General features: G+C 43.2%; 1 long non-coding RNA gene across 2 annotated transcripts in view; it reads left to right on the top strand.

The window, feature by feature from the left end:
* The window catches only part of LOC120940967, a 43,220-nt gene extending 20,136 nt beyond the window's left edge, over positions 1 to 23,084 (top strand). For both annotated transcript variants that reach the window (XR_005749494.1, XR_005749495.1), the window contains exons 2-3: positions 22,099 to 22,236; positions 22,985 to 23,084. This is a non-coding gene — a long non-coding RNA (uncharacterized LOC120940967). The remainder of the gene's footprint in view (positions 1 to 22,098; positions 22,237 to 22,984) is intronic.
* The last annotated feature ends 3,349 nt before the right edge of the window (positions 23,085 to 26,433 follow it).

Genomic DNA, 26,433 nt, shown 5'->3' with positions numbered 1-26,433 from the left:
TTAGACCTTCCACTTGACGGCCTGGAGGCTGAGCGGCACATCTTACAGTTGAAAGGGTGTTCAGAGACAGTTATTCAAACTATCCTGGACAGACGCAAGTTGGTAACTAGAAGAATCTATGGGAAAGTTTGGATAACTTTTTATTCCTGGCAAAGGAAATCCGGTTTAGATTATTTTTCTTCTCCCTATGTTCTAGATTTTTTACACAAGGGAGTGGCGAAAGGTCTATCTGTCAGCACCCTTGGTGTTCTGGTTGCCGCCCTGTCTGTATTTTCAGACAAGAGTCTAGCGGAAGATCCTTTAGTCAGGAGGTTCCTTTCAGCCAGATCTAGACATGCTCTCAGGATCAAACATGTGCCTCCTTGGGATCTGTCATTGGTGCTTAATGCTCTAACAAGGGCTCAATTTGAGCCTTTGCATGAAGCTTCCTTGAAATGTATTAACTTGAAGATTTCCATCCTTTTGGCTAATACGTCAGGGAGAAGGATTTCTGATCTGCAGTCCCTTTCCTGTAAAGATCCCTTCCTGAGGATTTTAGAGGACAGGGTAGTGATTAAGCCTGATCCTTTCTATTTGCCCAAAGTTTTTCCTAACTTGCTGTTCCTCTCCCAAAAATGCAGAGGAGGAAAGGTTTCGTTTTTTAGACGTAAAGAGATGTCTGCTGCTTTACTTGGAGAAATCCAGTGGGTTTAGGAGTTCCTCCCAGCTGTTGGTATTGTTCAGTGGCCCCAAAAAGGGATCCAAAGCGTCCAAAAGCTCTATCGCTAGATGGATTAGGGAAGCGGTTTGTGAAGCTTACAAAGCGTCAGTTCATAGTTCTCCTTCTAGAATTAGGGCTCATTCAACATGATCCATGGCTACGTCATGGGCAGAAAGAGCGGGGGCATCATGGGAAGAAATTTCTAAAGCTGCCGTCTGGTCCTCTCATGCATTTATCAAACATTAGTTCAGATGCTTAGGAAAGTGCTTCAGGCTGTTGTCCCTCCCTAAGGTATAGTATCTTGCTTATCCTTTCAAGTAGCTGTCCTGGAAGGTGAGGGGGCAAACCCCTGTTACAAACATAAAAAGTGTAGCGCATAAAATGAATAGATCACCCAATGAAAGGATGAATAAACAGTGCATCAAACAAATGGTGAAACATTTATGATGACAATATATCAACCAAAAAAGTGATGTATATGTATAGACACTGGATAGTGTATATATAAAATCGAAATAAATATGTGACTAAAAATGTCCAATGTGATGAAAATTGGTGATAATAGTCCCAATGCCTCGGAATGAAGTGCAGTAAAGAAATCCACCACCGATCATTGAAAGGAAGGCTTACCAGAGATACTGTACCCTAATGGACATATGCCCAGAGAGTCAGAAAAGCAGGGTATAAACCGCTCTCAGGCCTAGATCATCGGCTGCAATTCTCACGTAGACTTCTCGCACGTCAATCGGAGAGGAACCCAGGGATTGAATCAGGAAAAAGGTCGCTTCCAGGGGTACCCAATGTGGGCCAAAATTTAAACCAATATGTAGAGATGTATGAGAAGAGAAAGGCACATAGCGTAATACTGAAAGGTACCAATGTTTAATGTAGGTAAAAACACTTGCATTATAAAAGGTGATCAGCGCTTTCAAATGTACAAAGTGGCAGCGGTGGAGTCTCCCGACGCGTTTCGCATCAAATAGTGCATCGTGTTGTAACAAAGGTGCTTAAAGTAGTTGTGAGCACTGACTTTACAATCCCTTTAATGCAGAGCATGCATTAAGGTGGAAAACCTGCCTTTAGAACTACTTTAATGACACACATTAATGTGCACAAAATTACATATTAACAAACGCACCCGTAGGCCAAGGTGCGACTGGGCCTTTAATCTTCTAGCAATCTGTCACAGTAGAGCAACCTTGGACCTCAGGCCCATGGTATACATTGAGGCTTGACTTCTGCCTACCTACTGTAATAGTTGGCAGTCCCGCTGTAAATGGCTTACATTGTGTCAGGAAAAATAAACCAGACAGAAAATGCAGTTAAAATTACACCTTTTAATGCAATAGCACAAAACGGTTTAGGAACATAGTCAAAAACAGAAGCCAGGGTTTGGAAGCCAGAGCAGGCAATCGTATGAGCCAGGATCGGGGAACCAAAAGTCGGCGTTGTCGGCAGCCAAAAATCAGGAGCAGGAATCGGAAGAGAAAGCCAGGCCAAGTCATTCACAGGAACACACTGGAGACGTTGACCATGCAAGGGCACGGAGGGAATGAGCAAAGCTAGACTGAGGCAGGTAATAACCAGACAAGTCACTGTGGAAACAATGAATGGCTGGTAATTAAAGTGAAAAAAAAAGTCAAAAACGCTACAAAAAATTTTTTTTTTTATATATACTTACCAGAAGTGGCTGTTACTAGGCAAATCTCCTAATCTGCCACTTCCTTGTCCGCAATGGGTCTTCTTTCTTCTCGTCGTCGAGCTGCCTCCTGGGAAATGGGGAACGGTGTCTTCTGGGAACTTGTGTGTGTCCCAGGAGACATCCGCCCATTCACATAGCGCCGCGCGGCTCGTGCATGCACAGTAGGGAATCGGTCAGTGAAGCCGCAATGCTTCACTTTCTAAATCCCTCACAGAGGATGGCGGCAGGGCAGCCGAGACCAGAGCGATTGCTCTGCTTCGGCTGCCAACATCACGGGAACCCTGGACAGGTAAGTGTCCTTATTAAAAGTCAGCAGCTATTGCTGCTATTTTAACAAAAAAATTAAACTGGACCTCCGCTTTAACTGACAGCGGAGCAGCCTCTGTGCACTGAAAGATCTGCTAGTAAATGGCAGGAGCCCAGTCCTGACACATTGGCAAGAAGGATTGGGTCCGCTTTACCCACTTCCCCAGGGTGGACGTCATATAATGTCCTGGGATAAAAGTGGTTATACCTGCAGGCATCATCCCAGTATGAAAATTTGCAGCTGGCAATTTTCTCTTTTAGGCAGAAGTGATTTGAGTGGCTGAACAGCCTCTGTTTCCCAGTCTCTCCCGTGTTATTGGGGAGCCCAGGACCACTGTGATCCCCCCCCCCCCCACCCCCCCCGTGTTTACGCTCAAATGCATATGTAAGGCCCGCATATGTGAACAGTGATAACGCCACACTTGTGAGGTATTGTCATGAACGTAAGAGCAATGATTTTAGCTCCAGACCCCCTGTGAAACCTGTAAAGGTGTATATGACCACTTAACCCCCGGACCATATTGCTGGTCAAAGACCAGAGCACTTTTTGCGATTCGGCACTGCGTCGCTTTAACTGACAATTGCGCAGTCGTGCGACGTGGCTCCCAAACAAAATTGGCGTCCTTTTTTTTTTTTTTTTCTTTTCAGTCCTTTTTGGTGGTATTTGATCACCGCTGCGGTTTTTAGTTTTTGCGCTATAAACAAAAATAGAGCGACAATTTTGAAAAAAATTTTTTTTTACTTTTTCCTATATCCCCCAAAAATATATAAATTTCAGTTTAGGCCGATACGTATTTTACATATTTTTCGTAAAAAAAATCACAATAAACGTTCATTGATTGGTTTGCGCAAAAGTTATAGCGTTTACAAAATAGGGGGTAGTTTTATGGCATTTTTATTATTTTTTTTACTAGTAATGGCGGCGATCAGCGTTTTTATTTTATTTTTTTTCGGTACTGCGACATGGCGGACACTTTTGACACATTTTTGGGACCATTGGCATTTTTATAGCGATCAGTGCTATAAAAATGCATTGGATTACTATAAAAATGCCACTGGCAGGGAAGGGGTTAACACTAGGGGGCGGTGGAAGGGGTTAAGTATGTTCCCTGGGTGTGTTCTAACTGTAGGGGGGTGGACTCACTAGGGGAAATGAGTGATCGCTGTTCATACATTGTATGAACAGACGGTCAGGCATTTCTCCCCTGACATGACCGGGAGCTGACCGCTCCCGGTCCTCGCTCTGTAACGAGCGATAGCAGGTGCCCGGCGGTGATCGCACCCGACGGGCACGCGCGTCGGGATCAGGGACGAGCGGGGGGGGGGCGTGCGCGTGCCCCTAGTGGCTGCTTCGCGAGGTGACGTAGAGCTACATGCTCTCGTGCAGGGGAGCCGATCTGCCGCTGTATAACTGCGGCGGCTGATCCGCAAGTAAAGTGTTGCCAATGGAGATTTTTAGATGCCATATTTGGTGTTTCACAGGCGTATACAATTTTAAAGCATGACATGTAAGGTATCTATTTACTTGGCATAGCATCATTGTTTATATTTTACCAAACACTTGGATATTATATTGTGTTTGTGTGCAATAACATTCATTAAAGTGTATTTTTCCCAAAAATTGTTTTAAAAAACCTCTGCGCAAATACAGTGAGCCATAAATTGCAACACCCATCATTCTATTTTCTAGGGCCTCTACTAAAAAAAAAGTTTGGGGGTTCCAAGTAATTTTCCAGCAACATGTTTTAGATTTTTAAATACATGTGAGAAGTGCCGCGTCATTGAATTGGTTAATGAACTGCAGCTCACAGGATTTTCTTTATAAATGGCACCATACAAAATGCATAACTGAAAACTGTCATGACAAACAATACAGATCTCTACATATATCTTAGGCATGCTTTTAAACGTACCTAAAGTGCAGGGTGTGGCCTAGAGTGGTCTATGGAAGCAAAGCATCACTGTGTATACAATAAACAGCGAAGAGTGGAAAATACTCATCATGGCTCATCGGCTTTTCCTCCTGTAGAACAGACATAATTGTGACCATTTCCTCTCCTAAGTAAATCTGGGAAATTGTTTACATGTGCCAGTAACATGGAACTCCTTACTGGATATTAATTTTAGTGTAATAACAATGGGTTTTGTGTAAAGTGTGGAAGTGTCTGCGCTGTAAGAAACCTGAACTGGGGAAGGGACAAGGGAGGGGTGAGTGGACGGAAATCCGTGGGCCAGTGGGATAATGGGTGTATAGACACAGTGGAGGTGACCCACAATGAAAAAGGAAATATGTGTGGTCTGGCCTAAATAGTGTGGCAAAAAACACATAAAAAACTCTTATCACTGATAGGTGAACATTTCAAACAAATAAACTCTTGAGGTGAATGGTGAAAATGAACATATAAAATGAGCGGAGCTCAAAAAGAAGTGGTAAAGTCTTATAAGCAATAATGGAGAGCAATCAAAAAAGCAAACAAAATAGAGATTGACTGGTAAGTGGGTAAGTGATTGAGTATAGGAAATGCCAAACTCCAGTGAATCATGGTGTGTGATCAGGTAGGTCCACACATCGTGCACCCTTCACCAATAGTGAATCAAGAGATGAAAGGAGAGAGGGGGGCACATCGCGTAAACCAGGCACACCCCTCCATGATTTCCAAGTGGGAGAACTTGCAAAATAGCAGGGTGTTCAAATACTTATTTTCCTCACTGTATGTGGCATGAGACCGCATGACATAACTAATGCAGCTACCACATTTAGGCTGCATTCACACCTGAGCGTCGGTCGTTTTTTTCCGGCGTTTTGTCGCGCGTATTCATGCTTATTTGTGCGTTTGCATACAGCGTCGTCCAACGTTTTTGTACTTCGACATTTTTTATTTTAGCCAATAGGAAAAATTATCATCTTTTCATCACTTGTTGCTATGTTGGTAGATTTTTTTAATCTTCTGCCTGGGTGAAATGTTCTTTTGATTAAAGCGATAAAACGCCCGTAGCAAACGCTCGTTGTCGCGAAAGTCGCTTGAATCGAGCGTTTCCATTACTTTCTATGGGAAATGGAAAGCCCATACGCGCAACAAAAAAGGGTCTGGAACTTGTTTGAGCTTCAGGCGTTCGGCGTCAGGCGTATTGGCGTGCAGATGTGAACCATCTCCATAGGGAATGTATTTTTCCCCCTCTAGCGTATTTGAGCGTCGCGCTTCAGGTGACAAAATGCTCAGGTGTGAATGCAGCCTTAAGGACCGTTAAGCTGCAATATGACATTTTAGTTTTGAGTTTAAATACTTTAAGGCCTCATGCACACTGGACGTTTTTGACATTTTTACAGCTGCCATTTTTTTTCTACAGTCAAACTCTCCAGCGTGTTATCCTATATGTCCATGCACACATTAGGCTGTCGTGAACTGTTTTTGCCTGGGGTGTTTTTGTCTCGGGGGGGCACAAAACTAGTGGGTTAAAACACTTAAACGCGGTTTGCCAACGTTTTTGATCCATTAAAAAAAAAAAATGTTGAAAACTCACTGCAAAACTACTGCTGTTTTTATAACGTTAATAAAACGAGAGACAAAAGAACTCTCCCTCTGCAGGTGTGCCGGGGCAGCACAAAGCTGGAGTTAGGATTAGGGACGTACGGAAGGAATTGCTTCTCGTTTTAAACTCATGTTTTGCCAAGTAAAGCTTTTAAACTTTGCCTTCTGCCTGGTCTGAAGTTATTCTAAGGAGTGCAATGCAAGTAACCAGCACACATACTGTAGTTTACACTGTGGGTCATTGTACACGTTTTGGGTATGAAGACATCGGTATAAGGATTTATTAGTGAAGTACAAGCCAGTGGTTACCAAAGGTAACAAAAGTTACACATGCAGCCTGTTAAGTGTGTACATGTGACAGGTGGAAAAGCCTCTTGCAGGAGGAAGATGTTGTCGGCACTCTTTACACAAGCAGTTTGTCTCCCATGGCAAGAGGTCCCCAACCTGGCGGGACTCCTTAGCATTAATGGGAGTGAGGTAGCAGTGATACGCTGGACAGGTGGAGAGGGCATAGGCTCAGTTTCCCTCCTACATGCAGCTGAGACAGTGAAGGTTTACATGGACAAAAGGATGAGTGTAAATTCAACTTCATCTGCTCAAAAGTACACAGTGCTCTTCACCAAGTGAAGGTACCCCATGTTCAAGGCAAGTGACCCTGTGAAGGTGTCTAGCATAGCCCAGAAGAACCCACCCCAGGATAAGGCCCACTATGTGACCCACACTTGGTGCCCAATGAGGAGAACATGGAAGACATGACCATTGACCACCACCCCTCTATCCCACCTTACATGTGGACTTTAAGATCGCATATCTTTTGCAGGAGGTGTTGCATTTATGGAAAACATTGTTTCTCTACCTCCTTGTCTGCAATTTTTTTTTTCAGGAAATTTAATTTGAGCACGGATTTATAAAAATGTGTGTGTTTATTTATATGTATGTATGTAGCACTACCCCCGGAGGAGCTGCTGGTTTGTTTTGGGTGGCATGTTACCTCTGTGACTCCACTGTCTAGGGTAGTTGTAGAGAGCCATAGCAATGGAATGTCCACACAGCAGGTGTCTTTTTCTTGTGCTTTTATTTACCCAACAAGGTAAAACAGTTGAACTTGGTGAAGAATAGAGGAATAGTAGAGATGAAGAACACCGATTCAGGTGTAGGTAAAAGGAAACGGTCCTGCCTCCCAACGACAAACCTCACTTCGCCACTCCAGCCGGAATGGGCATAGTGCACCCAGACAGGCCTCTCCCACAAGCCTGGCAGCCAGAATGACACCAATACCTTGGGATCAGGTCTCTGCCACAGACCCTCCCAATGGTTGCAGAAAATAGTGGTCCGAAGTCCCCTTGACTGAACTTGACACGTGGGTCTCCTTCAGGTAGTTTAGATTTTGGGTACTGACTGATAGGCGGCCAACATTCAGCCTCTCAGTATCTGGTTCCCGTGGTCCCAGATGGATAGTCAGACCCCTATTGGAACACCAGCTTCTCTTGGTACTCCTCAGGCAGACTCTCCACCGAACAGCTTCCTCCAACAGGACAGACAGCCCAGGACCTCTTTAGGTGGGACCCAGTCGATTACTGAGTCCCAAACGGCAGATCGATTGCTCCGGGCCAATGTGGTCCCGAAGCCAGGATCTCTGCATAGCACATGCACCCCGGCCTGGAAGGCCATTTGCCGGGGCCCTGTGGAATGACTACCCTGAAGGTAGGCGCCACACGAGGAGAAGACCCAGGAAAATGGCATCTGCCCCATAAATACCCCTCCCCAGCATGCACAGCGAGGAAGCCTCCTCCTGATGGGCTGCTGGGAAAGCGTATCCAGGCCATGACTCCACTGCTGCCACCTGCCGACCTGGGGTGGAACCGCACCCCAGGAACAGCATGAGCCCACAGCACAGCCAAGCTGGGACAGAAGCTCCAAATTTGAACTAATTAACAATGGTCAGAGTTACTTAACTCTCTGACCCCCTCTAAATTTTAATAGCACCGGTTCTGAAAATTAACCAGGCGATATATATGTATGTGTGTGTGTGTGTGTGTGTGTGTGTGTGTGTGTATATCTATATATCTCTATATATCTCACAAGTGAGTACACCCCTCACATTTATGTGATTTTATTCGATCTTTTCATGTTACAACACTGAAGAAATTACACTTTGCTACAATGTAAAGTAGTGAGTGTACAGCTTGTATAACAGTGTAAATTAGCTGTCCCCTCAAAATAACTCAATACATAGCCATTAATGATGACATGGAGCTGGTGGATGTTGGCCCTTGCACTCCTCCACCTTTTTGAGGATGCCCCACAGATGCTCTCAATAGGGTTTAGGTCTAGAGACATGTTTGGCCAGTCTATCACCTTTTGGGGTCGTTTATGTTGGAATACTGCCCTGCGGCCCAGTCGCCAAAGAGGGGATCATTCTCTGCTTCAGTATGTCACAGTAAATGTTGGCATTCATGGTTCCCTCAATGAACTGTAGCTTCCCAGTGTCTGCAGCACTCATGCAGCCCCAGACCATGACACTCCTACTACCATGCTTGACTATAGCCAAGACACACTTGTCTTTGTACTCCTCACCTGGTTGCCGCCACACACACACATGACACCATCTGAACCAAAAAGGTTTATCTTGGGCTCATCAGACCACAGGTCATGGTTCAAGTAATCCATGTTCTCAGTCTGCTTGTCTTCGGCAAACTGTTTTGCGGGCTTTCTTGTACTTCATCTTTAGAAGAGGCTTCCTTCTGGGACAACAGCCATGCAGATACATTTTGATGTAGTGTGCAGCATATGGTCTGAGCACGGACAGGCTGACACCCCACCCCTTTAACCTCTGCAGCAATGCTGGCAGCACTCATACGTCTATTTCCCAAAGACAACCTCTGCATATGACCCTGAGCACGTACACTTCTTTGGTCGACCATGGCAAGGCCTGTTCTGAGTGGAACCTGTCCTGTTAAACCGCTGCATGGTCTTGCCAATCTTCTTATAGCCTAGGCCATCTTTATGTAGAGCAACAATTATTTTTTCAGATCCTCAGTTCTTTGCCATGAGGTACCAAGTTTGACTGTAGCAAGACACGCTTGTCTTTGTACTCTTCACCTGGTTGCCGCCACACACACACACTTGACACGATCAGAACCACATAAGTTTATATTGGTTTTATCAGACCACAGGACATGGTTTCAGTAATCAATGTCCTTGGTCTGCTTGTCTTCAGCAAACTGTTTGCAGACTTTCTTGTGCATCATCTTTGGACGGTGCTGGCAGTGATTCCATGCTGGCTGCCGAGGCTGTGGTACCCACTCCAGCTCAATTCTAGCAAACTTGTCTCTACCAGTAAGTCTGTTTCGCTTGTCACGGGAAGACATGTTTCTTCTGAATTCGGAGGAGCTAGCACTCAAGGCATTGAAAATTAAAAGGGGGAGGCTGCAAGCCCTAGGTTATACTCAACACATAATTGACACTGTGCTAAAAGCAAGGAAGGTGTAAACAAATACCATCTATGATGAATTTGGTTTAGGTATCGCAAGTTCGCTATAAGGAAGGGGTTTTATCCTATTGATCCACATGTGCTGGACTTTCTACAGACAGGTGTTGTCCCCAGCCTGAGCCTCGGCTCAATTGAGGTGCGATTTTTTTATTTTTTTTGCTCTCAGGTCTTAGTATGGAAGTGGCAGTATGGAAGATCTGACCTAACAAAAACCTTTTCGCAGTTGGACTTGCCCTTAATTATTTGCTCACCAGCAAACCCAATATTTCAGTTGAGAAATTAACACTTTGGGAGCTGGCACAACAGACATTGGCCAGGACAGTATCTGAAATCCATACCCTGGGTTGTACATCTCCCTAAGTAACTTTGTACACAAATAGGGTAGTTCTTGCTGCCCAAGTTGAATTTCTCTTTCCATCTCAATCAGGACAAAGCCCTTTCTTTCGTAAACACTTGGCCTCTGGAAGATTTAACCTCCCACCCCCTTCATGCCAAGGCCATTTTTTTTTTTTTTTTTTTGCTTTTTGCCACTGCATTTCTTTAACTCACAATTGTGCACTCATGCAACCCTGTACGAAAATCGAGCTTTCTTTTGGTGGTATTTGATAACCACTGAGTTTTTTTTTTTTTTTTTTTTTTTTTGTGCTATAAATGGAAAAAAGATCGAATGGTTTCTGCTATAAAACATCCAATAAAAAATAGTAAAAATTCTTCATAAATTTAAACAAATGTATCTGCTATTTTTTGTAAAAATCCCAATAAACGTACATTGGTTTATGTGAATGTTGTAGGGTCTACAAACTATGGTGTGTATGTAATATATACTGGAATTTTTATTTGTTCATACTAGTAATGCCAGCAATCAGTGACTTATAGTGGGATTGTGATGGTATGGCAGGCAGTCTGGCACTAACTGACACTTTGTGGGAACAGTGACACTAATACAGTGATCACTGCTAAAAAATATGCACTGCCCCTGTACTAATGGTACTGGCTGGGAAGGGGTTAACATCTAGGGCGATCAGAGGGTTAAATGTGTGCCTAACATTGCTTGATGTGTTTACTGTGAGGTGCTTTTACTAAGTGATGTGCTGTTTTTTATACTCTGCTTTGCAGGGAAACTCTTCTGATAGGACAGAGCTCTGTATTGTTTCACTTGACAGAGCTCTGTCCTGTTTTCCTCCTCGCCGATCAGTGGGTGACGGTGGGCAATCAATGGTTGTCACCCACTGATCGACTTGTGCTGTCACTAATCACAGCACAGCCATCGCGCTAGCGGTGCGCACCCCCTGCCCGTAGGTGCTGGATCACATATTATATACATGATCCAGCCCAGGAGAGCCGCTCTGCTGCTTGTACTCAAATTTGAAACGGTTAAAGGCTCAGCCAGATCCACAGCAAGTATATGGTCTGAATGTATCAGGTCACGAAGACCATACATGAACGCAACAGAAGCATTTAGAAAATCAGTTTGTGATCTGTTTGGGTGCCAACAAAGGGAAGGGAATATTCAGCTTAGGCAAGTGCCTCTTGGATCATGAAGTTTATAAGGAGGTTCTATCGGTTAAGACTTTCTCTTTCGTTCATGGAAGGACAAAGTGGGTATTCTTTGTATTTTTGTTTTTGGGGGAAGCTTGGGTTTTAATGCTGTTTCCACCCCTCATTTTTTTTACACTGCTTTGGGTCGTCCCACTTTGTCAAGATTGCTGCTGTGTCCGTCCATGAACAAAAGAGAAAAGGATTTTTGTACTCGCCGTAAAATCCTTTTCTCGGAGTTCATGGACAGACACAGCACCCACCCCTCTTTTTTATGTTTGTACTGCTTTTTGATGAACTGAGCTGCATGATACAGGGAGAGGGGTTGTACCTAGAGGGACCGCCCCCGGGGCAGTACTGTACAGCTTTTCGATGTGTTTAAAAATGTAACCTGTTTCTGCCTAGTCCTCTCCTGATTGAAGGCTGAATACCCACTTTGTCAAGATTGCTGCTGTGTCCGTCCATGAACTCAGATTTTTTTTATTGTTGCCTGTGTCCCCGTTGTGGAGATTACACTCCTCTATTTATCCTGTTCACTGAAAAGTGAAAAATCGTACATTTTGAGGTGTCGCCAGAACAGGAATAGAGAATCTTCCAATAAAGGCCCTAGTTCTGGTCACAACCAAGGATTCCTGCACTTTGTAAGGATTTATTTTCTTGCTGATTTGGCTATGGGACAGGAAATGAAGCGAATTCTCCAGATGGCAAAAAAAAGCCTTTTAATTCTTTACCAGTTCTCTGTGGGCCTTTTTTTGGAAGGAAAATAAAACGTAAGTTCTACAGCAAATATTTTTAATGGGTAATTTTTTAAAGGTCCTGTTGAAGTTGAATTATTGCATTGTCACTGGAAATACAAGCATGGAATGGGGAAAAGCAGAGAATGGATTGCTGGATTGGTGATGGAGAGAGTTTTAAATAGCTGCTACTAAATTAGCTCCAGCGATGAGTCAGCCCAAGGTCTCCGTACCATTTAAAGTAGGTCATCGTAGAGCGTCGGGTGAGCAGTATAACTTCTGACATGGTAGAATGGTCTTTCCTTATGAATCTACACCCCTATATAATGTATTCTCCTAGTACAAACTTCACAGTTCATATGGTCTTCACTGTAATTCCAGAGATAGTGAGAGTGGATTATTTTTAGACTGGCCTTATTTAACTTGTCATATTTCTTCTAAGCTGGGCTAAGATATTTATTTACCCTCCAGGATATTTACAGATGATGTATTGTGCTTTCTTAATCCCTCCACCATATAGGTAAATATCTTTTTAACATATTTATAACACTGCAATGCAAGACACTAATGAGCAGTTTTTTTGTTCAGATTTTGCAATGAATTGCTCCTGCTACATGAAAATCTATTTTTTTATTTTTTTTTAAAAGCAGAACCTTCCTTTGTCAGTCAACATTAAAGCGGTTATGTTTTTTATACAAGGGGATATAAAGGTTCATTTTTTATTTTCTAAATGGGTTCCTTTAACCACTTAAAGGGTCACTAAAGGATTTTTTTTTTTTTTTATCCTTTACCTTACTGCAGTCCTGGTTTCATGTCCTCATTGTTCGTTTTTGCTCTAATCCTTCTCTGTTCTGAACACTTCCTGGTTGTCTCCTGATGAAAAAAGTCATGGGAGCTTTCTCTCTGTGGTCACTAATCAAGGAGGTGTGATTACTGTGTGTCTAAAACCCCTCAACACCAATCAGTTTCGTTTTACAAACCATCACTGCCCTGTATTGGCTCTGTGTCTCTGTACATCACATAAGCAGGAAACCGCATGCAAAAGCGAAACTGAAACTGCAGGTACATTATATGATTGATTTTCATCTATTTTTAATCATTTTTAAAAGGAATCGGTTAACTATTATGTCTCTATACCATGTAAACAGTCATTTCAGCAAAAAAATATGTTTTTCCTTTACAACTCCTTTAAGGACCGCCGCATGATATGTTGACAGAATGGCACGGCTGGGCACAAGGGCGTAAATGTACATCCCCTTTAAGAACCCAGCCATGGGTCGCAAGCGTGGCGCGGTCTGAAGCTCTGTGACCGCAGGACCCAATCGCCGCCGGTGTCCCGTGATCGGGTCTCAGGAGCTGAAGAACGGGGAGAGGTGAGTGTAAACCTTCACCATTCTTCTCTGTGGCAGTGTCAGTGATGGTCTGTTCCCTCCCATAGGGAATGATGATCAGTGACGTCACACATACAACCACGCCCCCCTACAGTAAGAAACACACATGAGGTCACACTTAACCCCTACAGCGCCCCCTAGTGGTTAACCCCATCACTGTCATTGTCACAGTAATCAGTGCATTTTTATAGCACTTTTCGCTTTTGAAAATGACAATGGTCCCAAAAATGTGTCAAGTGTGTGATGTGTCCGCCATAATGTCGCCGTCACGAAAAAAATCGCTGATCGCCGCCATTAGTAGAAAAAAAAAAAATATTAATAAAAATGCAATAAAACTATCCCCTATTTTGTAAACGCTATAAATTTTGCGCAAACCAATCGATAAACACTTATTGCGATTTATTTTTTAATTTTTACCAAAAATAGGTAGAATACGTATCGGCCTAAACTGAGGAGGTAAAAAGTTTTTTTTTTATATATTTTTGGGAGGATTTTTATTATAGCAAAAAGTAAAAAATATTGCATTTTTTTTCAAAATTGACGCTCTATTTTTGTTTATAGCGCAAAAAATATGTGGGGGAAAAAAGGATGCCAATTTTTTTTAGGAGCCACGTCGCACGACCGCGCAATTGTCCGTTAAAGCAACGCAGTGCTGAATCGCAAAAAGGGGCCTTAACCTGCATAATGGTCCGGGTCTTAACCGGTTAAGCTAGTGCATTGTTTCACTTGCCTTTTCCTTCGATTTCCCTTCTAAATTGTTTTTTTTTCTTTGTCTGAATTTCTCACTTCCTGTTTCTCTCCAGTAAGCTTGTCCCCATCATCCGAGATGTTCTGGCTGGGGGTTAGTCAGCGTGCTCGCCCCCTCTCTTGGCACTATCTCCTCTTCTGAGCTCCCCTGTTGGTGCTGCCCATTCTTCCTCTTCTCCACAATAGCAAACTGTGCACCAATAAACACGGCTTGGCACTGCCTCCACTCCCTCCTTGCAGGATTTGATTGACAGTAGCAGGAGCCAATGGCTCCTGCTGCTGCCTCTGTGTCCTGTGAATACAAGGAGATCAGCGCTACTGCAAAATGATTGCACAAAGCAGGTAAGTATAACATGTTTGTTACTTAAAAGAATAAGTTTTGCCTTTTAGAATAACTTTATGGTAAAAAGCCTTATGCCTTTAGAACCAGTTTAACTATTTTTAATCCTTATGCTACTAGCCTCAGTAAATTGATTTGAAGGTATATTACACGTGCTTGCTTTAAACTTTTATTTTACATTTCTTCAGTTGTATCCTGGTATACGTCAAAACAATGTCATACATCTTGGGAGTCTTCATGGGCATGATTTTCTTTCATCTGGAGTTGGGGAGGAGGGACTTTCTCAGCTAAGCAGACCTGCCTGCATGCCTGAGGTAATGGCAGATGAATTCCAGGAAAAATAAATGCTACATAAATCTGCCTTTACTAAAAATGGCCATAGCTAGAACAGCTAGGTGGGTGTTTTTCAAAGTGATTTCTCCATTCACTTGAATTTTTTTTTAAATAAGAAAAATGGACAATTACAAAGCAAAGAATACTATGCGGAAATGTGAACGAGAGAAGTTTTCCTCCACAGATATTGAACTTAAAACGATGATGAAGGCATGAAAAACGATTGCTCAATTCAGCTTTGAATCGTTGGTTACCAGAGCCCTCTTATAAAATGCAATGCACTTTGTTTTTGAAGAAGGCCCTTCAGCTGAGGGTCCTAGAGTTGGTGAAAACAATAGTTCATTGGGCCAAACAAAAAAGGGGGGAGGGGTAACGCTCTTAGTCATTGGCTTAAAGACAATACCAAGGTGAAGAGGATCGGAGGAGAGGGGTAAAAAGGTAAGGGAATAAGACAAGAAGAGAGATAATTAAGGGGGGGGGTTTGGAAGGGAAGAGGTCGTCATCTGTTCCAGAGGCTCACTGTAGGTATGTCAACACATCATGTTGATTACAGTTCCAGGAAGCACGTAGGTGGTTGCATCATTGGGAAGTAATCTAGCCAAGGCTGCCAAATACGTAAGAATTTATCATGTGTGTCAGTATCGCCTTCAATTTATTTGTTCACCAGGGTATTGTGCGTCTGATTTTTCACTTCATCAAAATTGAGATTCGGAGTCTTCCACGCTTTTGCAATTGTCTGTTTCATGGCCAAAAAAAATATGGGACACGAATATGCTCTCGCTTGGTAGCGCCTTCTATCGGTTTGTGTGGAAGTGCCTGCCAGGGGTCTTTTCGTAAATTTTTATGTAACACCGAATTGACCATGTTATAGACCGTATAGTCGTTTGACCTTGGTGCATGTCCACCATTAGGGATGAGCTTTTTGTTCGACTCGAACATCGTCTGTTCGTACGTTCGTCGAAATTCGAACAAAATGGGTCGTTCGCTATATACGCCTGCAAGTCGGCCGTGTGTAGTGTGTTGCGGCGTTGTTAAAGAACAGACAGTCAGAGAGACACAGTGTCTTTTCCACCAGATAGATAGAGCAGGCAGGCTTGTCAGTTTAGTTAAATTTACAGTGTGTAGAGGATATATATATATCCTATGAGTTGTACATATATTTATACACTATATAGCTTAGCTAGATCAGCTATTCCTATTTGGCAGGCAGTAGATTGTGCTAGCTGCAGTGCTCTAACGTGTTGTATTGCCTGTGTGCTGTTAATTTGCACCTAAACGCAGTTGCTGTTACTGCAACCGTGCTGTTCATTTGCACCTAAACGCAGTTGCTGTTACTGCAACCGTGCTGTTCATTTGCACCTAAACGCAGTTGCTGTTACTGCAACCGTGCTGTTCATTTCAAACGTCGGAAAAACGATCATGCAATACGACGATACGAAACTTGATTTTGGACTTTATGATCAGTGGATGAGTTTGTGAGTTAGATATGGGGAGAAAGCTAAGGCTTGACTGACATTAGCTTTTTTTGCTTAATTTTGACTTGCAGAAATAATGGAGGCCTTCAGAGAACAGGAGTTCTTCACAGAATTTGTTCAAAGGGGGCCCCGAGTGGCAACCCCCCTTTTTTCTAGAATTTTTCTTTCCCCCAAAACATTTTTATTGAGCCAAGATCTGGCATTGTAATGGCCCCCCCCACCCCTAAAATAATCGACATATTGTTGCCACACAGCACGTGCGCTTTGGGGGGCCAAGCCTGCATGGACAGTCTCACGGGCCACCACCACTGGAATATCAATGGCCTTATCAGGCACAAGTGTCGTGTAGTTTGTTGAGGATCTCTTTAGGAAATTGTTCAATATGCAGCAGCAAAGTCTGACATGGTTCAGATTCGACTTAACAAACCTACAGTCCTTATCTTGTTTGCACCGCCTGTATACTGCGGTTCAAAGTATATAGGGCCAAAGGGTCTTGTCTGGGCCGATCCTCCCTATAGGCTCACTATGCAAGCCGCTTAGGGCCCCGCAAATCTGCGAAGGGCTCCCCAAATTACTAGAGGCCCCGTCTGGTGAGAAGTCATTTTTGCCCCCTCACCCTGCTTCTAAACTCGCTGGCTGAGCCATTTCCGACAGCAGAACACCCCCTCCCCCCGCTTCTCAACTTTAATGTGACATGTCACTGTCGTCAGCGCCCTCCGCTTCTCATTTTTAATGTGCCAGGTCATTTTGCTTAGGGCCCCAGGGAGGTCAGGATCGGCACTGGGTCTTGTAATGACCTGGGAGGAGTGGTGGCGGGGAAACTCATGCTATTTCAAGGATTTTTATCCATATTGCAGGGACCAAACATTACATTAAAGCGGGGGTTCACCCAAAAAAATAATTTTTTAATTGCATCTAGCAGAGCCAGCATACTAAGGACATTACATTTCGTCTTTTTTTTCTTTTTTTCTCGGTACATACCTTTTATATCCTGATGTTGTCCAGGGCTTCCGGGTTCCGATGACTGCGTGACTGGGCGTTCCTATCCTTTCCTTCAATGATTGACGTCTTGTGAAATAGGTGACCTGTCGCACAACGCGCGTTACCAGACGTCGAAAGAGCCGAGCTGCGAGTTGGCACTATACGGCGCCTGCGCAGTCAGCTCTACACGGCAGGCGCCGTATAGTGCCGACTCTTAGCTCGGGTATTTCCGGAAATCTGGTGACGTGCGTTGTGCGACAGGTCACCTGTTTCACAAGACGTCAATCATCGAACGGAAGGATAGGAACGCCCAGTCCCGCAGTCATCGGAACCCTGAGGCTGGGATAAGAAACGCCCAATCCCGGAGTCGTCAGAACGTGGAAGCCCTGGACAAAATCCGGATATAAAGGTAAGTACAGAGCAAAGAAAAAAAAATGCCAAAATGAAATGTCCTTACTATTGTACTTTTAATGTAAAAAAAATCGTTTTTAGGGTGAACCTCCACTTTAAAGCCGCAAGCAGTATTACATTTATTTTTTTCTTATAGTGATCTCATGTTGTGCAGGGACATTTCTAAACACGTGCCACTACTATAGACACCCAGCAGGTACGATATTTAAAAAAAAATTACATTATTTTTTTCACTTTAAGAATCATTAAAATCACTGCTCCAGAAAAAAAATAGTTTTTAAAAGTTTTTTTTCCATTGATACATGTTCCCTGGGGCAATACCCGGGTTCTCAAAGACTTTTTCCAACAATAACTTGCATATTGGGCTATAAAATGAGCACTTTTGAATTCAAATGTTCGAGTCCCATGGACTTCAATGGGGTTCTAAATGTTCGTGCGAACGTTTGGTCAGTTCGAAAGTTCTGGTGCGAACCAAACGCGGGTATGTTCGGCTCATCCCTATCCACCATATATGTTTCATGTCTCCTAGATCTGAGCAGCCCCTAAAGCATGTAGAAGGGTAAGTAGAGAGGCATTTTGCAATTCTGGCCAGGGTAAAGTACCACCGGGACATAACTTTAAAGGAGTTCTCTAAAGTTGTTACATCACTGGTAGATATTTCTTGTATGAACATGCACTACATCATCTGCAGGGTGCCCCAGGTCACTAATGCCCTGATTGCCCACTCTGCAACAGCTGGCCCCTCTCCCCAGGGTCTGCCTGTCAAAGCGATAAATGTCAGAGACGAGGGAAAACGCCTGTGTTGGAAGGCGGAAGAGAACAAATTTTGTCCTGAGAAGGGGATATGGGGTTAAAGGTTAGGAAGATTTGTGCTGGGGGGGGGGGGAAGGGTTGGAGGGGAAAGGATTTATACTAGGGAGAAGGGAAAGTAAGAGGATTTATGTTGGGATGGCCCGGGATGTGCTCTTTGTGTGAACAAAATTATAAAAACATTTGAGTACAGCGTAGCATGACCATGCAATGGTCATTAAAAGTGAGAGCGCTGAAAATTGGTCTGGGAAGGAAGGGGCGAAAGTGCCCAGTATTGATGTGGTTAAATGATTGCACTGAGGTTTGTTTCTCTGAGACTCTAAGTGTAGCAATCAAATCACATTTTAAAGGTACAATGAGGCCTGTGTTTTGAGGAACCATATACCCTTAAACCCCTCCTGCTATTAAATTTTGCCATCCCAACTATACAACCCCACACAGTGCATGCCCCACATTACTATTCTCCCTGGGGTGCCCAAAGTTGCCTAATATTTAAATCCAAACCATGCCCCTGGCACTAAGGAGATTCTCTCCTCTAGGCGGCTGTAATTTACCCATATCCACCTTTGTGGATGCTGTTTGTCTGTATTGGGGATATTTCATAACACTTTCTGTATGACAAAATAGGAAGTCAAGAGATGGAAAACGAGAAAGTAAAACTGACCAAACTACTAACCTCTTCCTAACTCTACTAATAAAAAGGCTTTTTATTGCTGTCTGTTTCTGTTGGAAGCTTCTTGTCACTTCCTGTTTAAGTGACACAACAGGAAGTAAAGTGAAATCTTTCTACTGTTGACACAGAAAACCAAAAACCCAGACAGAGGTTTCAACCCTTTCCTTTACTCTATCCCAAACTAATGGAAAATGTTTAGGCTGGAGTTCTGTTATAATGATGTTAAACACATTTCTAATTGAAACCATTTTCCACTTGTCACCATATCACAAAACATAAGCAAAGGATTCAATAAACAGTATACCTTGGCACCAATGGTTCTGAAAGGGTTCATGGGCATCTGTGGCTAAAAAGTAAAGCTGGCCATTCGTGGAGTAAATTTCCAGCAGGTGGCAGCACCCTACTGCCAGGCACCCTTTGATCTTCAATTTGAAGAAGCTGAGTGGAAAATTGGCAGCCACACAGCAGATGCAGCCACTGTTTTGATATTCTGACAGCTGACACCCGCTATACAATAGCTGGCAGGGAAGTTTCTTCCTTCTATGATTAAGGTGCATGGAGTAAACTATAGATTTCTCTTGTTACACCCATAGGGCAGAACAAAATAAATGTTGCAGTGTATGGGCAGTTTTACCCATCACTATAGATTGGCAGTTTAGACATATAATCAAATGCGTAAACAGACCAGGCAAAAAACCTTTGTCCAAATTGGGCCCAATTAGCCATTTTCTCTCCCTGGTGTCATGTGACTTGTTGGTGTACAAAGTCTCAGGTGTGAATGGGGAGCAGGTGTGTTAAAGAGGAAGTAAACCCGATTTAATTTTTTTTCTCTAAATAAAAATAAACCTGCGAGAGGCATAATGAGCTAGTATGCATAGCATACTAGCTCATTATGAATGACTTACCTGAGATCGAAGGCCCCAAAGCACTCCTCGTTCCCCTCCGCTGCCATCTCTCCTCCGAGTGCCTTCCGGGTACCGGCGCTGCGACTGGCCAGAGCGGCGATAACATCACTCCCACACATGCGCAAGAAAGGCCTGATCCCATTCAGAAATCCGGCACGCTCTGTGCGCATGCTCTGTAGACATCGGTGCATTCTTGTTGGCAAATATTGCTAACACCTACAGGTAAGCCTTAATCTAGGCTTACCTGTAGTAAAAGTTGGTTTGGAGGGTTTACAACCACTTTAAATTTGGTGTCATCGCTCTCTCACTGGTCACTGTAAGTTCAACATGGCCCCTCATGGCAAAAAACTCTGAGGATCTGAAAGTTTTCTCTACATAAAGATGGCCTAGGCCAGTGATGGCGAACCTTGGCACTCCAGATGTTTTTGGAACTACATTTCCCATGATGCTCATGCACTCTGCAGTGTAGTTGAGCATCATGGGAAATGTAGTTTCAAAACATCTGGGGTGCCAAGGTTCGCCATCACTGGCCTAGGCTATAAGAAGATTGCCAAGACCCTCAAACTGAGCTGCTGCATGGTGGCCAAGACATACAGCGATTTAACAGGACAGGTTCCACCAAGGAAGTTGAGTGCACATTCTCAGAAGTCTGCATGTGGCTGTTGTCGTACACTACTACTGACAGGTTACATGCACCTGGAGACTGCAGGGTGGTGCATCAAGTATACAAGCCATGCTTATAAGATCTTGATAGTCATTGTAGAAACTACAAAGACTTTTGTATACTACAAATGACATGTCTAACCTACCTGTAGGCTGGATAATGTTGCATCTACTACCATATACATTGTCTCGGTTGTCTCTGTTAAAGTGTATGTATGAACATTCCCATCTATTGATAAATCACAGGTTAAAGCACCACATACACATTCCCCTGGGGAATGCTCTGTCACAATGGAGCCATGGACCAGATACCTAGGGGTGCAGGATAAGGCACTTAGAGGTGCGCTTCTCACTGCTGTACGGGACTCCCTGTAGCTGGATAGTGCAGCTGGGTTTCCGCTGAGGGCTCGGTCTTTTTTGGGATCACACAAATCAGACCGCTCTGTGTAGGTTTTCCTTCTGTGCCCTTCCTTGCTAATTTTTAAGATGCGGAATGAGAAAAGCCACTGAGGGCTTTTGTAGTCCCTCACCGCCTGGCAGCTCGGTCCGGGAGGTGGTTTCTTCCTTTCTGTGGAGATTACAATGGACGCCAACCTCTAGGGTTGTGAGGGTGCCTGGGGGGGGGGGGGGTCCGGTCAGCCCAGAGTCGCTGGACTTGAGTGGACCTACGGCCACACAGCCATATATGCGCCTGTTCTCGTCGGATCTCGGTAACTACCCAAGCTGAAGTAGGATCAAAGTTGGACCAAAGTAGTGCAGGGAGCATTTTAGTTGGATTGACTTGTGTTGGACCAGTTAAGACTGCTCCCATAGGGAAACTTTCCTAATATCGGGGCGTTTGTCGTACCAGTGTGAACCCAGCCTTAAGATTTTTTGCTGTGGGCTCAGGATGTATTCATTTTTGGTTAATTATTGGAAGGTGTGGGCTGTGAGGTTTGTTTTCAAATTTGGTTGTGCTCTAAAGGCTAAACTGGCAGTAATTCTTTTAAGAATCGTGACCTGAATGTGTTGGTATCAGTAATTGTTCTGTATGTGGTGCAAATTTTTGCCTGAATTGGGCACAGGTAAGTTTTAAAGGGAACTATCCGCAGAAATATGTTGTAAATGCTTTATTAAATTCCCTGTGTATTGGAGCCCCAGACAGCAGTTAAACATGACGGGGGTTCTAATCCTTCCCTATGCGATCCGTAAATAAAATAAAAAATCCACTAATATAATATAATATAATATATGTCTGATTTGGCTACTTCTTTTAGTTGCGTGCAAGTGCAATTAAACAGTATGTCGTTTTACAGGATCTGTGGTTTAGTTTTATAGTACGTCTGTTATTTTCATGGTTTGACATACAGAAATCTGTTTACATCCTAGGGATAGGGACATAAATATGACTTGCCCAGCAGATCAGGAAGCTGTCGTCACCAGGGCCGTCTGTCAGTTTGGCATGGTCTCGCTACCAAGTTGAAATCCACAGTATGGAGTGGTCAAACCAGGCCCCCTATAGCGCTGGTAAGGTGTTTACACATTTTAGACATTACTGTCCTCTTAGAACATATTACTTGCATAAGATCCAATTTAAGTTAACTTATTATTTTTTATTTTTTTTAAGCGATACATGGAAACATTTTTAACAATCTCAAGATATTAAATTTCAACTTAACATATTTAGTTACTATGTGTGGAATTTATGAATACATGGCATACAAAGTGGTCACATGACAAACTAAACAAGGAAAATGATTCAGTCAGATCATGTTTACTATGGGAACATGTAAATGTGCAGGAATACTCCTGTTTTTTTTTTTTTCTTTTCCCTGCAAGTCTGGGTCAGTTGCTAGGCAACACTGAACAGCACAGTAGAGGAACAATCAAGCCAACTGTAGGAGCTGACCTGATCCATCATGTGCTGGAATTAAAAATTATATCAAATTGCCATATTCTCTTTAGTTATTTTCAAGCAGTTGATGGAATTTGTTTAAGGTTTGTTAAACCTTTATTTTTCACTCAAAATGTGCTTTTATCACAGTGTCCTATGCATAGTAATTTATCTAAGATGCTTGTGATGGTTCATGTAAACCCCCAGTTGCCCAACATTCACACCTATGCAGTTCCCTGCTGACGGCTGAATGTAAAATAAAAGAATTGCCAGCACAATGGGCGAGTTCTCCGGGGATGTCACCAGATGGCCACGCCCCATGGCTATATAAGAACTGGCTGACACAATAGAGGGAGCCAGCCAGGACTTTTTTTTTTGCAGGTCAACATCAGTGGAAGAAGAAAATCTCACCGGAGGGAGAAGACACATTGGAGCTATGACGGGTGACAGTCTTCATTTTTAATAAAGGACTTCTCAAAAACTTGAGTCTCGTTTTTTGTAACACTACTCACCTTTTTTTTTTTTGTGAATGGGTAGGGGTACCCCATACCCCCATACATGGGGGCAGGCAGGATCCGGGGGCTTCCAGATTCTGAATTTGTAGCATGGTAAGTATTTTTTTTTTCACCAACTTTATTGAATTCACAAATTTAATTTTATTGCTTTATTTTCTTGTTAGAAAAGCTTGTTAGGGGTTATTTTTTAAAGTAGTGAAGCAGGAACAAATGTGGAAATGTCTATAGTAAAACTCTACTAAATACCACCACTCCCATGATCTTAAGTGCTAGTTTACACCAGATGCAATTTTTCGGCAGTAAAAATGCATGCAGTGTTTTCCATGTAATCCAATGGCTCTAGTCAGTGGCGGTGCATTCATAGTGGGCACAGGAGCGCCGCCCCCTCTCTCCTGCACCCGTCACTCAACAATAGATAGATTCATGCATTGCATGCATGAATCTTTTGTCGCCGCTGCCTCCCACTATTCAGGCGTCCGGCCCCCTGTTTCAGTTTGCACCCCCCAAAAATTTTGAGCACCAACCGCCACTGGTTCTAGTTCACACTAGTCAGTTTCCAATGCAGAAAATATGTAGAGCGTGCTGCATTTTTTTCTGCACAGAACTGTACTGGAGCTTAGCAAACTGTATCTGTGTGTGGTGTGAACTGTAAGCAAAAACTGATCCGGAACGTATGAGTGTATTTTTGTGGCGTGGTACTAAAAATGCATGCAGTCTTTTCCATGTATTCCAATGGCTCTAGTTCACACTAGTGCAGAAACTGACTGCATTGGTGTGAACTATAGCAAATGGAATGCATGGAAAACACTGCATGCATGCATTTTTTGTGCAGAAAGTATACGGAACTGCAGCTGGTGTCAACTGGTCCTTTTTTTCTTTTCAGGTAAAACCTCTTAAGCTTGTGTTTTTCATTTTTTCTCCCTCATCTTAGGGAGATTTTCTCTTCCTTTCTGACCAAGTGACAGAGACTAAAATAAACTGTGCTTATGATAAACAAAAATTGCAGCTGCAACAATCAAGTGAGATTGTTGTCACCAACTTCCTCCACCTTGTGCAACCACTAACAAAAAAAGGATGTGCCCTTACCAAAGAGCGTTGACCACCTATTATGGGGGGGTCAACATAGGCTTGTATGTCTGGAAAAACTCCATGTCTGTAAAGAGGTCCACTCAACAGAAACTTCAAGTCACCTCTGGGGAAAACATCAGATTTCTTTAACTCCAACCATGACATCGGGTCATATACCCCAAATGAGACAAACGCCACAATAGTGTAAACTTTTTTTTTTAAACCAGGATTTAACCACTTAAGGACCTTGGGTGTTTTTCAGATTTGGCGTTTACAAGACTAAAACAATTTTTGATAGAAAATTACTTAAACCCCCAAACATTATGAATATATTTTTTTCTAACACCCTAGAGCATGGGTCTTCAAACTACGGCCCTCCAGTTGTTCAGGAACTACAATTCCCATCATGCCTAGTCATGTCTGTGAATGTTAGTGTGTTACAATGCCTCATGGGATGTGTAGTTCTACAACAGCTGGAGGGCCGTAGTTTGAGGATCCCTGCCCTAGAGAATAAAATGGCAGTCATTGCAATACTTTTTGTCCAACCGTATTTGCGCAGCGGTCTTACAAGCGCACTTTTTTTGGAAAAAAAATTCTTTTTTTAATTAAAAAATAAGACGGCAATAAATTTGGCCCAATTTTTTTATATATTGTGAAAGAATGTTATGCCAAGTAAAATGATACCCAACATGTCACGCTTAAAAATTGTGCCCGCTCGTGGCATGACGTCAAACTTTTACCCTTAAAAATCTTGATAGGCGACGTTTAAAAAAAAATTCTATAGGTTGCATTGTTTGAGCTATAGAGGAGGTTTAGAATCATTGCTCTAACGATCACGGTGTTACCTCACTTGTGTGGTTTGAACACTGTTTTCATATGTGGGCGCTACTCACGTATGCCTTTGCTAGGATGGGGCGCTTTTAAACATATTTTTTTTTTTTTTTACACAAATTTTTTTTTATCACTTTTATTCCTATTACAAGGAATGTAAACATCCCTTGTAATAGAAAAAAAGCATGACAGGTCCTCTTAAATATGAGATCTGGAGTCAAAAAGACCTCAGATCTCATATTTAGACTTAAATGCAAAAAAAAAATTGAAATTTTGTCATTTGAAAAAATGACAACAAAAAATGTGCCTTTAAGACGCATGGGCGGGACTGACTTTTTGACATTGCTTCCGCCCTGCTATGCTTTGGGGACCATCTTGCCCTCACTCGCATCCCCACACAGCAGGCTGAAGGACCCGATCGCCTCTGCCATTACCGACGGCTCCGGTAAGCGGCAGAGGGTGTGGGAAAGTGGCGGGAGGGGGCTCCCCCTTCGCCAAAAACTGTGATCTTGCGGCGAATCCGTGTCATCTTTTACAGGACCGCTTGCACTAAAAATGTATATCTCGGTTGTGGCAGCAGCTGCTGCCGTTACCGAGATATCCATCTGTAAAGTACTGATGTAAATGTACATGAGCGGGTCGTTAAGTGGTTAATGAAGGTAATGCACTTGCATTAAATGACTATTCAAACAGCATGTACTGGACACAGTGGTTTCAGGAGGTATAGTATCCAAACGCGATGACAGAATATTACGCCATAGCTTGACCGGTTTCGACGCTAATCAGACTTCTTCTGGAGTATAGCCTATGCTCTGGAAGTCTGATTGGCAATGAAACCAGGGTTTGGGGTATATGACCGATGTTGGTGTAAAAGAAACCTGATGTTTTCCCCGGTGGTGGCAGCTTGAAGTTTCTGATGAGCGGACCTCCTTACAGACGGAGTTTTTCCAGACATACAAGCCTAGTTCGATAGGTGGTCAACACTCTTTCTTTGATAAGCGCACATCCTATTTTTTTGGTGGTGGTCACACAAGGTGAAGGAAGTTGGCGACACAACAGTCAAACTTTCACTGTTGCGTCACATTTGACTCTTAAAGTGGGGTTCCAACCACAATTAGCATTTTTTAAATGTATGTCCTTTCATCATGCGTTTTTATAATATAAATCCGGTCACTTACTATTTTACAATCCGCCGGCGCTCCGCATACTTTTAAACTATCTTTCCCAGAGCGTCTTTCAGGACAGCACCTCGAGAGATAGTGGCTCCTCCCTCTCCACAGGAAACACCTTCACTTCAAACTTTAAAGGGAGGCTCCTCCCAGCACACCTCAGTTTCTGTGTTTCCTCCGACCCGGAGGGAACATCTTCTAGGGAGTTCTTGTAGGTCCAGGGAAGCCCTGGATTACTCCCGTTTTT

This window comes from Rana temporaria, chromosome 5 (assembly GCF_905171775.1).
Source record: "Rana temporaria chromosome 5, aRanTem1.1, whole genome shotgun sequence".
In the NCBI taxonomy this organism is placed as follows: domain Eukaryota; kingdom Metazoa; phylum Chordata; class Amphibia; order Anura; family Ranidae; genus Rana; species Rana temporaria.
Note: the sequence above shows the minus strand (reverse complement) of the source record. Positions and strands in the feature narration are given on the sequence as shown.